This window comes from Stigmatopora nigra, chromosome 13 (assembly GCF_051989575.1).
Source record: "Stigmatopora nigra isolate UIUO_SnigA chromosome 13, RoL_Snig_1.1, whole genome shotgun sequence".
NCBI lineage: Eukaryota > Metazoa > Chordata > Actinopteri > Syngnathiformes > Syngnathidae > Stigmatopora > Stigmatopora nigra.
The window spans coordinates 8,205,172-8,215,000 of NC_135520.1; the positions used below are offsets into that span (position 1 = coordinate 8,205,172).

The 9,829-nt window shown below is 39.4% G+C and overlaps 1 long non-coding RNA gene across 1 annotated transcript in view; it reads left to right on the plus strand.

The window, feature by feature from the left end:
* The first annotated feature begins 549 nt into the window (after nucleotides 1–549).
* Nucleotides 550–9,829, plus strand: part of LOC144206633 (uncharacterized) — a 40,832-nt gene continuing 31,552 nt past the window's right edge. Inside the window, exons 1-2 of the long non-coding RNA XR_013328406.1 lie at nucleotides 550–663; nucleotides 2,544–2,692. This is a non-coding gene — a long non-coding RNA (uncharacterized LOC144206633). The remainder of the gene's footprint in view (nucleotides 664–2,543; nucleotides 2,693–9,829) is intronic.

A 9,829-nucleotide genomic window follows, 5' to 3' on the forward strand; every position in this document is an offset into this window, starting at 1 on the left:
TTTTGCTTATCTTGAAAAATATGCCAAAACAAAGGATATTTTGTACACAATACTTTTGAGAGATATCTAAAACTAAAAAAAAGGTTCTTTTGTAGAGAGAAAAGAAATTTTGAACTCAGCATGGTCTCTTTGATTTGTATTTTGGGTAAGAATTGTTTTGATCCTGTTAGTGGTCTTTGAGTAGGACAAAAAATCTAAGCCCCCCAGCACCCTCCATCTTTCCCACAGGTATTGACCCCATGGAAGAGTGGAAACTCAGAAGACCTGGATCCAGACCCTCTGCAGCATGCCCACCTCCAGGTAAAAAAACCAATATTACTTCTACTTATGCATTTAAAATCATTAACCATTTTCTGGTCCCTGGCCTGAAAATAGTTTAACATAACTTAACAACTCTATTTAAAGCAATGATTTTCAAACCACTCCTCACAGGGCCATGTAGTTCCTGGTTGTGGTTCCAACCAATCCAGCACAAACATTTTAACCAATGAGCTTTCTTACTAAAGAAAAAAAAAGCAGCAGCACCTGGGTACAATCAACAGATTACCCTTGCAATTGGACAGATTGGTGCAAGGATGGCATCCTGCAGCCACTGCTGCACATTTTTGCAAACTTTTTGGATTTTCTGGTTTAAAGCAACTGGACATCAACAGATCTACTAATGTAAGCTTTCTAGAAAACTTTGCAATGTCACTAATTATTAATATCATCACTTCTCAGTCATTTATAGTGATTTACTGTGTGCAAACATGATAGGCATGGTTTCAAAATGGCTGCTTTGTTTTTCCCAAGGCCTGTTTGCAAGGGTTAACATATTGAAAAAATATCATGACCTTGTGTGGATAACATCTTTTTAATCTTCCATCCTGTGTACTCAACTGTTGCAGATGTGGTTGAGGGTTGAGGGAATTAGGATGCCATATCCCATGTCTTTGCCACTATATAAAATGTTTGAGAAAGGGGTTTAGAGGTCATCTGTTTTATTGCTCATGTCTATTTTAATGGAGCTGGTATTCAAGTTGAGCTTTGTGCATTTGTGAATGTCTGAGTAAACAGTTGACTTGCTTAAATGTTGATGCATTTTAGGGGGTTGACAATGCATTTTGATGCAGTAATACTCTTAACTCTTTTATCAGCAGATCACCAACTCAAGTGAGTACTATAATGAAATCTCTATTTAATTTAATAGTCAAATAAAGGGTGGTGGTTGTCCATTACATTGCACCTCCTATTTTCTGTACTCACCCTGCCATTAGACTACAACTGATTGTAAATGAATAGATTTATTTTTGGATTTTTTTGTTTTGGATGACACTGTTAACCTTAAATGGATTTACTACACTATTTTCTACTTGAATATAATGTTTCCTATTTAAACCATGACTTCTGTCAGCAGGCTCTTGGTGCAAAACACTCAGGAAATTACATTTTACCTCTATAAAACTGTATATTAATTTAATTTTTTTTGTAGAATTTGATACATAGTAAATGTGTGGTATTTCATATTAAATGTTCAAGATTTATTGCTGAAATAGAGGAAAGTTTCTGGTGTTTTGCCAAATTTTGGAACATTTTGTTGAGAATTCATGCATATTTGTGTAACGCAAGTGCTACCATCCTAGAGCATAACCCATTTAGCCTCTTTTTCCAGCTAATTCCGTTCGATGCAGCTGCCGGCCTTGCGGCGTGTGTCGGCCATATTGAGCCAGGAAACAGATTGGTTGCAAATATGTGCTGATGTGTAATCTTTTTTCCTTCCCCAGGGGTCCACTTGGAGCCACCACGTGCTTGTTTAGGAAACATACAATGGCGACTTCTTTTATCTGCATGATATATTGCATTTTTTGGGTGTTGCCTTGTCTAATGCTTGCAGCAGACTGAGGTGCTTTTAATATTGTAACAACAGCCTCAACTCAATGCATTTTCAATCCAAATCAAAACCAGAGTCTAGCTGGACTAATCCATAAAAGAGTTTGAACTAAACTGTTTTTTTCTGGACAATAATGGATTTTTGAATACAAAAAAAAAAGATTGTTTTTTGTGCTTAGAAGGCGTAACTCTAGCAGCATGTTTCTTCTCCATCTTATGCATTGCAAACCATCCATCTTTCTCACCTACATGTCTACCTCTATTGATTTTGTGTCAGGGGCCTTTCAGCCAGCTGCTCATTATAAATTTTGACTTCCAATTTTTGGCATGTATGATAGATGCACCACTTCCATATTCTTATGAAGGAAAGTATGTAAAAAAAAAAATCACAATTTATCTTTAATTGTGATCATTTGAACCAAATTCATTTTTTAATTCAATCTTTCGGCCGTTTATCTAATATGCAATTAACCTGCTCAAGAACAATGTCCCATTTTCAGATGTAATGAAGATAGTGGTCCATTATTTCTCTTGAAATTGTTTACTTTTTCCTCCCTCACCACTAGATGCCACCAAATAGCATTCTGTATCCCACTTTTAAAACTGACAATGGTAGCGACTTTAACAAACCTCTGAGCATGACCATTGCCTTTTTGTCACATTTTGATTTATAGCCATGGTTCTTCCCACGCCACGTGTTCCATCTCCAACCGCTGAGTGTCGTTGCTGCATCAGCCCAGCGCCTCCTGTTGGACGAACCCATGTGAACCCGCCTCTACCCGCTGAAGGACCAGTTGCAAAGCAGCCACTAACAAGTTATCCGGTATGCCTAATGTGCTGAGCCTGACTTTTTTTTTCTTTTTTTATACATCTTCCTTCTTGCTCTCTCTCGGTCGTGCTCGCTCTTGTTCGATCGTCCTTTTTTCTTTCTTGAAGACACGAGGTCCAATCCATCTGAGGTCAACCTAATCCCTCTAATTCAGTTAATCTAATTTTCTGGGTATGCACACTGCGGATTTCTGCTTCATGCTGAATTCTCTGCGTCTGAACACAGTCTTAAATATTCCGACAGACCAACTGCAGTCTGTGTGTTTTTTTGATTTGTGGTGCAGTGACCCTGCTTGTATTAGCAGGATATTTTATGCGGCATACTTTAAGGCTGGCCGTGATGTATGAAAGTAGCCGTACAAATCGGTTGGATGTTCTACTTGGCTCAAATTGTAATTTTGTCTAAAGGTGGTTATTTGGTGCAAGATAAAGTTGGCATGTTGGCAATGTTTCAAAGGGTAGAGTTTAATGCTCTGATTCCTTTCCGAGATCACAAATATGGATCCCAGGGGCGGATGGTCATGTGCCCCTGAATGGGATTCTCCATTCTAATGTATTGCTGTAAAAGACAAAAAAAAAATCGTATCTCAAATATATCAAAATATTCAGATTCTTGATCACTTGGCAAAGCCATTTGTTGGTGGATTTGTGGAGCACAATCATTTATCCCAAGTTGGTTAATTGAGATCTAATTGAGCCATTACCTCAACTAGGTTTGGGTTGCAACTGCCTTTTTAGCAAAACACAACTCAGATGGCAAAACTTCATGCTAAAAAGAAAAAAATGATCATTTTTTAGCATTGGGGCATTTTTATATATGTATGTGTGTATATATATATATTATAATTGGTGATTACTCGCACTCAACAAGTGTAACTAGACTGTACTTCCATTATGAGGTATTATGTGTCAAAGGAATCCATTTTTAACAAGAGTCCGTAACAGAGAAAATGAAGTGCTGTGAATACAGTTGAGTTTCTGGCAGCCTCATCAGTATTCATCAGCAGCTCCTCGTGTATATGCTATACATGCGTGTTTGAGGGATTAGCCAGCTCTATTAGCAGATAAGAGGGACTTTCTCAGTGGAAATGACGGCAGATAGACTATGTAGGTTAAACGTTGCTCGCTTGTTAACGACATTGACAGATAATGGAGCTCTTGCCACTTGTTCCAAACATTCAGTGGTTTCACTTCTACTTAAAAAAAGGGTATTAGTATGTAGTCATCTTTCACGTTGGTATTTAAATGTAGAGAAAATTCAGTTGGTGTCACTGAGACGTCTCAGGGAGAGGACGAGCGACAGGACGCATTTGGGTGTTTGCTGTCGGCTTGGGTTTCGTCTGCCTGGCAGCAGAGAAAAACAAAGCATGTCATGCTCATGTTGCCAAATAAAATTGGCTGGAAGGGCTGAATCCAAAAAGTAAGTGTGTGGGTGTTGTTGGTCCATCTTTGAAAGGCACCTGGACTCAGCCAAACTGATTCATTCCACCATGGCTGCTTCAAAGCAAAAATATTCAGCTTGTTGTGTCTTTGCGTCGTCCTTTGAGACGATTTAACGCCAGTGCCGTTGAGTGAGTAATGGGTTTATTTATGATCAGCGTCTGAATTCGTACTACTTTCAAAACAACCATTTGCTGCAACGTAGTTTATTTTTTTGGTGGATAATTCATCAATGAGTAAGGCACTGTTGTACTATTCACATTGAAATCCTCAGATCGAGCTTTCCCCCTTTATAACGCTTGGCGTAAAATTGAATGCTGATTTATTGATGGTGTCTTGCAGTGATCTGTAGTTTTATCATCCAACATTTCTATTCATCTTATTTTTTCTACTTTTTATGTTTCATCCGTGCTTTCAAAATGAAGTCTGGACATTGGCAGTTCATATAGGACCCCCTATCCTCCACTCTCAGTGGGCAAGCAGTCCTAGAGAAGACTCCTTAGATTAAATGAAATATATTCTCTGAAGAATCTTTCAACCAACACTTGAGTGTTAATTTGAAATAATAAGAATACAACTTTTGTAGCAGGGATAACATTAATTTCTTTGAATTATGTATTGCCTTTTAATGGACCCAAATGAATTGAAGTAGATGATAATAATTGGCAAAATCCATTTTGCTGTGTTGTGCTTAAACACGGACCATTCCAATTTATACTCTCAGGACCTTTTTAAATTTAAATATGGAATTTGGATCTCTGCCCCAAATGTAATCGACTGCAAGGATAATTAGGGAAAAAATGGGCTTGATGTTAACTTTTTGGCCTGGTATAGTTGGCGCAGTGTATGGCTATATAAATAATTGAGCTGTAGTCTAGCAATTAATTGGCAGATGATGAATTTGACTGCGAGCCATACAGCTAAAAGAAAGTGATGCTTTTTCCACCTTTGCAGACTTCACATAACATCAATTAGTCCAGATTTTCTACATCTAGTCCCATAGTGTATTTTTAATAGTGGTTGCATTTTGGTGCAATTGTAAGAATGTTTTTTTACGCTCCTTTTGTAGTACTTCACTTTAACGTTTCAGCCTTGACCTGCTGGATTCCACCAAGCAACCATGTCTGAGCTGACAGCTCACAAAACGGGAGCTTCTGCGTATATGGCTCTGTTGGGCAGTATAGAAAGAGCACAGAAAATACATTTTGGCAGAGAGGGCACTCATTGGCCGACATAGACTGTGATGGACGTCAATTGACAATCCAATATGGATGTCAAAGGGCACAGAAAGATTAGCATTAACAACCAGTCCTCCTAATTTAGGTAAGTTTGGCATCTATCATTGCCAAAAAAGAAAAAAAAACGTATTTGGGGCCAGAACCAGAGTTGTTCTTTGATCATTTATTTCAATTGGAAATGTTTTTTTTCCACTGGAAGATGTATTTTTTTTTTACAGATTCTGATAAACAGGGTTTACTGCATGTACTAGTGTATATATTGCCACATATCATTAGTACAACCTTATAGCCCATGCAAGGAATTCTAAAGCGTTGTCCTGCTTCCTGTAAGCCTCTCATTGTCTTCATTAGCATTACCACTCAATCCCCCTCTACTCACACCCCAGAGTCCCTCCTTACTTCTAATGCATCATTGCCTGCCTATAATTTGTTTAACTGACAAATTAAGCATGTGATGGCATTTGCGGACACTATGTAGTGTCTTTTACCGATCCAATAAAGCCCCACGCCCCCTTCATTTTCCTTTTGGGGGTGAGATTTAGAGCCAGGGACTGTAACACCATCCTGAGGCCTCCGCCCTGTGATTCAATCGCGTGCAGGCTGAGGGAGGGGGAGTGAAGGTTTTAGGCATTGATCGGCGCTGAGGGGGCTTCGGAAATATGCCTGGTGAGTCGCGGCCAATCAATCAAACAATTAAGCCGTCTCTCCGGAGCCGCCTGTTCTCCGTTTAAGTCTAACCTTCTCGCTCCCCGGCTCACTGAGCTCAAAATTAATTGCTTCTCACCACACATGCACACAAAATAAGCCCAGGAGCTTCACGTTGGCTCCCCGTGGACATCACCCATACTCGCTTTTCCCGCTAAGGAATTGCGGGAGGTAGCTGTGACTTTGCATTGTTGTACTAACAATGTCTTCTAACAGCTTATGCTTCTAGCTTGTGCTGTTAAATTATTCTGCATTACATGCCAAACTGTGAAAAGGAGCCAGTCAAACGGCACCAACAAATAATATCCAGCACAGTCGGAGACTTGACAGTTTAATTTTTTTTTCTACTGCAACTCCCATATACAATGCTCCAGTGGGGTTTTTAAAAAAATATATATGCCGAATTTTGCTTCTGGTAGCTGTAATTGGGTGTTGATTCCATTAAATTCAGTGAATCGACATGGAAGTGAAGCTATAATTTACTAAATTCCCAACCTTTTTTTTTTATTTATAAATGAGGCTTCTATATTTCTCAAAACTAAAATATGCAGGCAAATATATATTTATATACAATGCAGAAATGTGAGAGGAAACTGAAGTACCGGGGGAAAAAAAAACCCACACAGGCTAGAATAGAAAAAATTCCATTCAGGAAGGTCGAAACCCACCAGGTTTTGAACCCCTCAATCTCAAAACTGTGAGGCAGGCGTGCTAACCACTTGACAATGTCCTCCCTTTCTTCACTAGGGTTGCTGTAATTTAGTAACATAATAAATAGTCATGTCAGCTAACTTTCGAGGAATCGGGAATACTTCCAGGGGATGCAGCCAAAAAGAAAACTGCCTCCCGCTTCTTTCCTTCCGCTCGTCATACCTAAACCCCCCACCTCCTTCATTATCTCATAAAGATAAACCTCAACAGGGCAGTAAAATATTATCTACATACATAGTGTGGATTCCTTACAGCCCCATTTTGCCCATGGTGCCCAATCAGTGCCCTACATGTAAGGTTCTCCACCTTTTTTCAAAGAGTAGATGCAGGAGATTTTTAAGGCAACAAGAATGTCAGTGCAAATCACAACATGGATCACCCAAAGGTGCCTTTGAACCTTTTTCTATTTTTATTTTTTTTCTCTCAGCAAGATATCCCCATATTTCCCACACAGCCATCTGCTCTCTGATTCACTAGGTCACCTTCAACATACATGTTTTAAGACACATACGTTGACACAAATACTACATAAATAGCACACTTCAAAACCTCTGCCAAATGAGCCACTATGAACTACATGGGCCTACTATATTGTTCAGCCAAAAGGTTAATTGTAAAAATGAATCGAGAACAGGCGTATTCCGGAAAAATCCACCATCTTTTTAAAAACAAGTATCTGGAAGATCCAATCATAAGCCCCCCCCCCCCCCCCCCCCCCCCATACAAAAGACATTAGATCGACACAAACCCACAAATCAAATGCAGAGGAACACAAAGGCCCATCCTTCGGTTCTGTCTGCCTTGTCCACCTGGGGGCAGTATAAGATGGACACACAGTATTCCCGTAGCTCATCACTATTCCATGCTGCGTCGTTCTATGCGGAGGATCAAGAATATCTCATTTGTTGTACCCTGTGTTGTAACTGTCACCTAAACCCATTTGCGTGTAAAAAAATATTTTTAAAAGTTACCAATGATAGTTAAAAATTATCCTTAATTGCTCGGTAATGGCTTGATCATTGCAGTTGAGTAGAGCAGACTATTTCTATTTTCATATAATCCTATATAGTTTGATTTTACGGAAGAAATTAGCCACTCTATTCATAAATGCTAAAATAATATATGATTTTTAGTTGATAAAGCTACAATTTCTCTGCTCTAATGCCGATACGATTGTGACAGTGACTCAGCACTCTTGACATGATTGATGGTTGCATATGGGTGTGTGTGTGTATGCACAGAACTGGGCATGTCCCATCCTGAGACTGCTGACAGTGTGCAGCTCTGCAGAGGCGTCCCTCAGGGATTCTGTTCGGTTGCTGAGGCTGCACTGCGCACGCACGTTTCCACTGTACTCTAAGTAGAGGGGTTGTGTGGTTGCATTTGCAGGGGAAAAAGCACTTGTTCAAATCAACTAATATTCACATCAAATTTGACCTGATTTGATATTTGACAACAATGGGGAAAAAAAACCCTCTTTTTTAAATAAATATCAAAGCAAGCTTTGGCATTCATTGAGCATTTTTGTTATCTGATGGAAGTAACCGTATTCAAAAGGGGGACAATAGTTCAGAATTTGTTATGGATAACTAGGATGAGTGTGATGTATGTGCATAGAAAATGGATAGAATGTAAACCGGACAGAGACAATAGCTTTTATTGAACACCTCAAAAGATGCATTGATCGGGCTTGGAAGTGGTCCATAAAACAAGCCTCGTGATAATCAAACAGTGATCAATACATGACTCTGTTGGCTAAAGAGCAATCTATACGTAGGCTCTGTTTCATGGTGTAGCGATTTAATGAATGCTCTTTTTTGTATACCCTCCATTATCCGGGCGAGCACTCCTAAATGGCCGACCCCTGACATGTGGTCCTTTCTATAATGTAGTGTTGACTTGGAGCAGGTAAAGGATGCGTGTCATCACGCCGTATGCATGTGATCCACGGGAACAAGGTCATGTCATGTGATTCAGGCGTATGATGTCATTGAACTCCTCGAGCTGACAGGGCGACTTGAACATTGTGCGTGTGAATAATGTGCCTGTTAGCCAAGAAGAGAAGGAAGATGGTAGAGTCGTTGTGACTGTGTCCATGTATACAAGGAAGATTAGGCAAAAAGACCCACAAGTATTTACGGTCACTTTAGAAAATGGTCTTGTAAGAATGCATTGTTGTCAGTGATTTAGATTGGACATAAGACAGCCCTTGATTGGTCTTTAGCTGCATGTCTTCATGTCAATGTTGTGTAAAAACAAGGCGTCTCTTAGTCTCTTGCAATCAACCAAAAGTCAATTTTAACGATTCCTTTTGTACATGTCTGTATCATCTTCATTCTGCTGCAATGACATTTGGAAAAAGTTGTAAATATTAAAAAAGAAAGCAAAGTCAGCACGCCCTTTTAACCTTCATAAGCCCATTTGAGTTAACAACTTCTTGTACCAATCTCTTTGTTCATTTGACCACTACATGAAAGAGCCCATGTGCAATTAGATGCTATTGTTTCTCCCCAACTTGTACTGAAACTGCTTGTTGTGCGCTGATGTAAAAAAAGCTATCGATTCCCTTTCGTCCCCTCCCAGGCCCGATCAATAGCTGTCTGGGACAATGCATGTGAACACACGGCTGCAAATCAGGCTACACGGCATTTTAAAAAAAATGGCTTTTTTAATGTTTTTGGTAGAAAATTCCACTGAAAGGAGTATCGTACATAACGTTCACATTCCAAGCCTTTAGGTTGCAACCATTGAAGAAAAGCACCCAAATGACAAGTGAGAGTGATTAAATGTTGGAGTTAGCATAGTGCCCATTCCACAAAATATGGAAATGCTTTGAATTTGGCTGCTTAGGTTTAAGTCTGCTCTCGAAATGCTCCTAGAAGTTTTTACTGTCACAAACTAATAGGATCATTTTATTTTCCAATACATTTTTTTGGCTCTCCTTGTGCTTGTGTCTGTAACAACCTTAATCACAGCCATTGATGGCCTATAGACCTCAAATTTGGACTGAGTTGATAGTGATCAATCCCCCCCACCCA